Here is a 6,372-nt window from a genome sequence, read left to right as displayed (position 1 = left end):
ACATGTCTCCTAGTCATCATTCTTTCAAGAGCCAACATATTTAACATTCTTAAACAACAACTTCAAAAGACATATGCACTGTTCAAGCATACATTCAGAAAACAAGAAGCATTATCACCACATCAATATAATTAAACTAAGTTCAAGGATAAATTCAAAACTCATGTACTTCTTGTTCTTTTGAATTAAAACAGTTTTTATTTTAAGAGAGGTGATGGATTCATAGGACATTCATAACTTTAAGACAGAGTTACTAACTACTAATGATCATGTAATGAAGACACAAACATAGATAAGCACATAACATAGAAAATGAAAAACAGAGAAAGTAAGAACAAGGAATGAGTCTACCTTAGTGATGTCCTTGAGCTCTTCTATGTCTCTTCCTTGCCTTGGCTGCTCCTCCTTCATTGCTTTTAGATCTTCTCTGATTTCATGAAGGATGATGGAGTGCTCTTGATGTTCCACCCTTAGTTGCTTCCAATAATTGTGTGGAAGAAAATGTATCCCCTGAGGTATCTCAGGGATCTCTTGATTTGCAGTCAAATGTTCTACCACTGAGCTATAGACCCTTGATGGAAGCTTTTGTCTTCCCTTTCCTCTTTCTAGAGGTTTCTCTGGCCTTAGGTGCCATCAATGGTTATGGAAAAAACAAAAAAGCTATGCTTTTACCACACCAAACTTAGAATGTTGCTCGCCCTCGAGCAAAAGAAGAAAGAATAGAAGAAGAAGAAGAGGATATGGAGGAGATGGATGGAGGTGTGTATTCGGCCATATGGGTGGGATTGGGTGGGAGAGAGATGTTGAATTTTGAAGGTAGTGGTTGTATGGATGTGAGTGGTAAATGGAAAAAAAGAAGGGATGATCATGAATGGAAAGAGAGATGATGAGGTAGGTGGGGATCCTGTGGGGTCCACAGATCCTGAGATGATCCTGTGGGGTCCACAGATCCTGAGGTGTCAAGGTATTTACATCCCTGCACCAATTTAGGCATGTAAAATGCCCTTGCACACAACTCTGGGCGTTCAGCGCCAGGTTGGTGCCCATTTTGGGCGTTCAACGCCCCTTTGCTGCCATTTCTGGCGTTGAACGCCAGAACCATGCTTGTTCTGGGCGTTCAGCGCCAGGATGCTCCCATTCTGGGCGTTCAGTGCCAGAACTATGCTCTGTTCTGGCGTTTGAACGCCAGATAGATGCTCCTCCAGGGTGTGATTTTTCTTCTGCTGTTTTTGATTCCGTTTTCAATTTTTATATTTATTTTGTGACTCCACATGATCATGAACCTAAGAAAACATGAAAAACAATAAAAATAAGAATTAGATAAACATTGGGTTGCCTCCCAACAAGCGCTACATTAATGTCAATAGCTTGACAGTGAGCTCTCATGGAGCCTCACAGATGTGCAGAGCTTTGTTGAGACTCTCCAACACCAAACTTAGAGTTTGGATATGGGAGTTCAACACCAAACTTAGAGTTTGGTTGTGGTCTCCCAACACCAAACTTAGAGTTTGACTGTGGGGGCTCTGGTTGACTCTGCTTTGAGAGAAGCTTTTTCTGCTTCCTCTCCATGGTTGCAGAGGGAGATCCTTGAGTTTTAAACACAAGGGAGTTCTCATTCCATTGAAGGACTATTTCGCCTCTGTCAACATCAATCACAGCTCTTGCTGTGGCCAGGAAAGGTCTTCCTAGGATGATGGATTCATCCTCTTCCTTTCCAGTATCCAGGACTATGAAATCAGCAGGGATGTAAAGGTCCTCAACCTTTACTAATACATCCTCTACTTGTCCATAAGCCTGTTTTCTTGAGCTGTCTGCCATCTCTAGTGAGATTTTAGCAGCTTGCACCCCATAGATTCCCAGTTTCTCTATTACAGAGAGGGGCATGAGGTTTATTCCTGAACCAAGGTCACACAGAGCCTTAAAGATCATGGTGCCTATGGTACAGGGTATTATGAACTTTCCAGGATCCTGTCTCTTCTGAGGCAATGTCAGTTGATCCAGATCACTTAGTTCATTGATGAACAAGGGAGGTTCAACTTCCCAAGCATCAATGCCAAATAATTTGGCATTCAGCTTCATGATTGCACCAAGAAACTTGGCAGTTTGCTCTTCAGTAACATCCTCATTCTCTTCAGAAGAGGAATACTCATCAGAGCTCATGAAGGGCATAAGGAGGTTCAATGGAATCTCTATGGTCTCTAGATGAGCCTCAGAGTCCTTTGGTTCCTCAGAGGGAAGCTCCTTATTGATCACTAGACGTCCCAGGAGGTCTTCCTCCTTGGAATTCACGTCCTCTCCTTCCCTTGCAGGTTCGGCCATGGCGCTTATGTCAATGGCCTTGCACTCTCCTTTTGGATTCTCTTCTGTATTGCTTGGGAGAGTACTAGGAGGGATTTCAGTGATCCTTTTACTCAGCTGGCCCACTTGTGCTTCCAGATTTTTAATGGAAAACCTTGTTTCATTCATGAAACTCACAGTGGCCTTGGATAGATCAGAGACTAGATTTGCTAAATTAGAAGCATTTTGTTCAGTGTTCTCTGTCTGTTGCTGAGTGGATGATGGAAAAGGTTTATTATTGTTAAACCTGTTTCTTCCACCATTATTAAAGCCTTGTTGGGGCTTTTGATCCTTCCATGAGAAATTTGGATGATTTCTCCATGTTGAGTTATAGGTGTTTCCATAAGGTTCACCTAAGTAATTTACCTCTGCTATTGCAGGGTTCTCAGGATCATAAGCTTCTTCTTCAGAAGATGCCTCTTGAGTACTGTTGGATGCAGCTTGCATTCCATGCAGACTCTGAGAGATCATATTGACTTGCTGAGTCAATATTTTATTCTGAGCGAATATGGCATTCAGAGTATCAACTTCAAGAACTCCCTTCTTCATAGGCGTCCCATTACTCACAGGATTCCTTTCAGAAGTGTACATGAACTGGTTATTAGCAACCATGTCAATGAGTTCTTGAGCTTCTGCAGACGTTTTCTTTAGGTGAATGGATCCACCTGCAGAAGTGTCCAGTGATATTTTTGATAACTCAGATAAACCATCATAGAATATATCCAGGATGGTCCATTCTGAAAGCATGTCAGAAGGACACTTTTTGGTCAACTGTTTGTATCTTTCCCAAGCTTCATAGAGGGATTCACCTTCTTTCTGTCTGAAGGTTTGAACATCAGCTCTAAGCTTGCTCAGCTTTTGAGGAGGAAAGTACTTGGCTAAGAAAGCCGTGACCAGCTTATCCCAAGAGTTCAGGCTGTCTTTGGGTTGAGAATCCAACCATAATCTAGCTCTGTCTCTTACAGCAAAAGGGAAAAGCATGAGCCTGTAGACTTCAGGATCTACTCCATTAGTCTTAACAGTATCACATATCTGCAAGAATTCAGTTAAGAACTGAAAAGGATCTTCAGATGGAAGTCCATGAAACTTGCAGTTCTGCTGTATCAGAGAAACTAATTGAGGTTTCAGCTCAAAGTTGTTTGCTCCAATGGCAGGAATGGAGATGCTTCTTCCATGTAAATTGGAATTAGGTGCAGTAAAGTCACCAAGCATCTTCCTTACATTATTATTAGTTTCGGCTGCCATCTCCTCTGCCTGTTCGAAAATTTCTAAAAGGTTATCTCTGGATTGTTGTATTTTAGCTTCTCTTAATTTTCTCTTCAAAGTCCTTTCAGGTTCTGGATCTGCTTCTACAAGAATGTTCTTATCCTTGCTCCTGCTCATATGACAAAGAAGAAGGCACAGAAAAATAATAATAATAATAGAGATCCTTTATACCACAGTATAGAGATCCCTGTGTGAGTAGAAGAAGAGAAGAAAAGAAAATCTGAACTCAGAGAGAGAGGGGGTTCGGATTTTTGGTGAGTTGAAGGAAAGATGTTAGTATATCAATAAACAAATAGAAGAAGATGAGAGGGGGAAGTGAATTTTCGAAAACAATTTTTGAAAATGAGTTAGTGATTTTCGAAAATAGTTTTTGAAAAAGGTTAGTATTTTTTTTCGAATTTTTTTTTAAAAATCAAAAATAAAAATAATTAGTTAATAAAAAAAAATTTTTGAAAAAGAGGGAAGATATTTTCGAAAATTAGAGAGAGAGAGTTAGTTAGGTAGTTTTGAAAAAGTTAAGAAACAAACAAAAAGTTAGTTAGTTAGTTGAAACAAATTTTGAAAAGATAAGAAGTTTGGAAGTTAGAAAAGATATTTTGAAATCAATTTTTTGAAAAAGATAAGATGAGAAGATATTTTTGAAAACATATGATAGAAATTAGTTTTTGAAAAAGATTTGATTTTTAAAATCACAATTAATGACTTGATTCACAAGAAATCACAAGATATGATTCTAGAACTTAAAGTTTGAATCTTTCTTAACAAGTAAGTAACAAACTTGAAATTTTTGAATCAAAACATTAATTGATTAGTTATTTTCGAAAATTTTATATAAAAATAAGAAAAAGATTTTTGAAAAAGATTTTTGGAATTTTCGAAAATAACTAAGAAATTTGAAAAAGATTTGATTTTTGAAAAAGATTTTGAAAAAGATAAGATTTTCAAATTGAAAATTTGATTTGACTCATAAGAAACAACTTTGATTTTTAAAAATTTTTGAAAAAGTCAACTCAATTTTCGAATTTGATGAGAGAAAAAGGGAAAGATATTTTTTTTGATTTTTTGAATTTTTTATGAAAACATGAAAATTATGCAATGCATGAAATTTTTAGATCAAAACATGAATGTATGCAAGAATGCCATGAATGTCAAGATGAACACCAAGAACACTTTGAATGTCAAGATGAACATCATAGACACAATTTTGAAAAATTTTTTTAATGCAAAGAAAACATGCAAGACACCAAACTTAGAATTCTTTAATGCTTACGCACTAAGGATTCAAGAATGCATATGATAAACATGAAAAGACACAAAACAAAAAATCATCAAGATCAAACAAGAAGACTTACCAAGAACAACTTGAAGATCATGAAGAACACCATGAATGCATGAAATTTTCGAAAAATGCAAGATGCACATGCAATTGACACCAAACTTATGATATGACTCAAGACTCAAACAAGAAACATGAAATATTTTTTATTTTTGTGATTTTCTAAATTTTTTTGGATTTTTATTTTATATTTTTCGAAAAATTATTTTGAAAAAGAAAAATAAGGATTCCAAAATTTTTAATATGAATTCCAGGAATCTTAGGCTCTAAAGTTCCAATCAAAGGGTCAGGCATGGCTTAATAGCCAGCCAAGCTTTAGCATATAATTACATGGACTGGAGTGATTAGTTGAATACCAATCCCAAAGCAGTTTGGGTATGGCTTTACAGCCAGATAGGATTCAACATGTTTCATGAAACACTAGAATTCATTCTTAAAAATCTTGAAGCCATAGAATAATTTATTTTTGAAAACATTATTTTTATTATTTTATTTTATTTTATTATTATTAATTTTTTTTTCGAAAACAAAAGAAAAATTTTTGAAAGCTTTTTGAAAAATTTTTGAAAACAAAACAAAAAGAAAATTACCTAATCTGAGCAACAAGATGAACCGTCAGTTGTCCAAACTCGAACAATCCCCGGCAACGGCGCCAAAAACTTGGTGCACGAAATTGTGATGTCCAGGCTCAAACAATCCCTGGTAATGGCTCCAAAGCTTGGTGCTCTGATCTCAATACATAATTGTCACAACTTCGATACAACTAACCAGCAAGTGCACTGGGTCGTCCAAGTAATACCTTACGTGAGTAAGGGTCGAATCCCACGGAGATTGTTGGTATGAAGCAAGCTATGGTCACCTTGTAAATCTCAGTCAGGCAGATATAAAGTGTTAATGGTGTTTTCGAATTTAATATAATAAAATAGGGATAGAAATACTTATGTAAATCATTGGTAAGAATTTCAGATAAGCGAATGGAGATGCTTTTCGTTCCTCTGAACCTCTGCTTTCCTGCTATCTTCATCCAATCAGTCTTACTCCTTTCCATGGCTGGCTTTATGCAAGGGCATCACCGTTGTCAGTGGCTACATCCCCTCCTCTCAGTGAATAATATGCTCACGCACCCTGTCACGGCACGGCTATTCATCTGTCGGTTCCCGATCATGCTGGAATAGGATTCACCCTCCTTTTGCGTCTGTCACTAACGCCCAGCACTCGCGAGTTTGAAGCTCGTCACAGTCATTCAATCATTGAATCCTACTCAGAATACCACAGACAAGGTTTAGACCTTCCGGATTCTCTTGAATGCCGCCATCATTCTAGCTTACGCCACGAAGATTCTGGTTAGGAGATCTAAGAGATACTCATTCTAGCTTATTTCATGTAGAACAGAAGTGTTTGTCAGGCACGCGTTCATAAGGGAGAAGGATGAT

At 37.4% G+C, this 6,372-nt stretch overlaps 1 non-coding gene across 1 annotated transcript; it reads left to right on the top strand.

The window, feature by feature from the left end:
• Positions 1 to 3,078: 3,078 nt before the first annotated feature.
• LOC148567061 (small nucleolar RNA R71) lies at positions 3,079 to 3,186 on the top strand. The gene has a single exon (XR_015881785.1). It is a non-coding gene; the product is annotated as a small nucleolar RNA R71 (small nucleolar RNA).
• The last annotated feature ends 3,186 nt before the right edge of the window (positions 3,187 to 6,372 follow it).

This window comes from Arachis ipaensis, chromosome B4, assembly GCF_059453495.1.
Source record: "Arachis ipaensis isolate K30076 ecotype BB chromosome B4, ASM5945349v1, whole genome shotgun sequence".
In the NCBI taxonomy this organism is placed as follows: Eukaryota; Viridiplantae; Streptophyta; class Magnoliopsida; order Fabales; family Fabaceae; genus Arachis; species Arachis ipaensis.
Note: the sequence above shows the minus strand (reverse complement) of the source record. Positions and strands in the feature narration are given on the sequence as shown.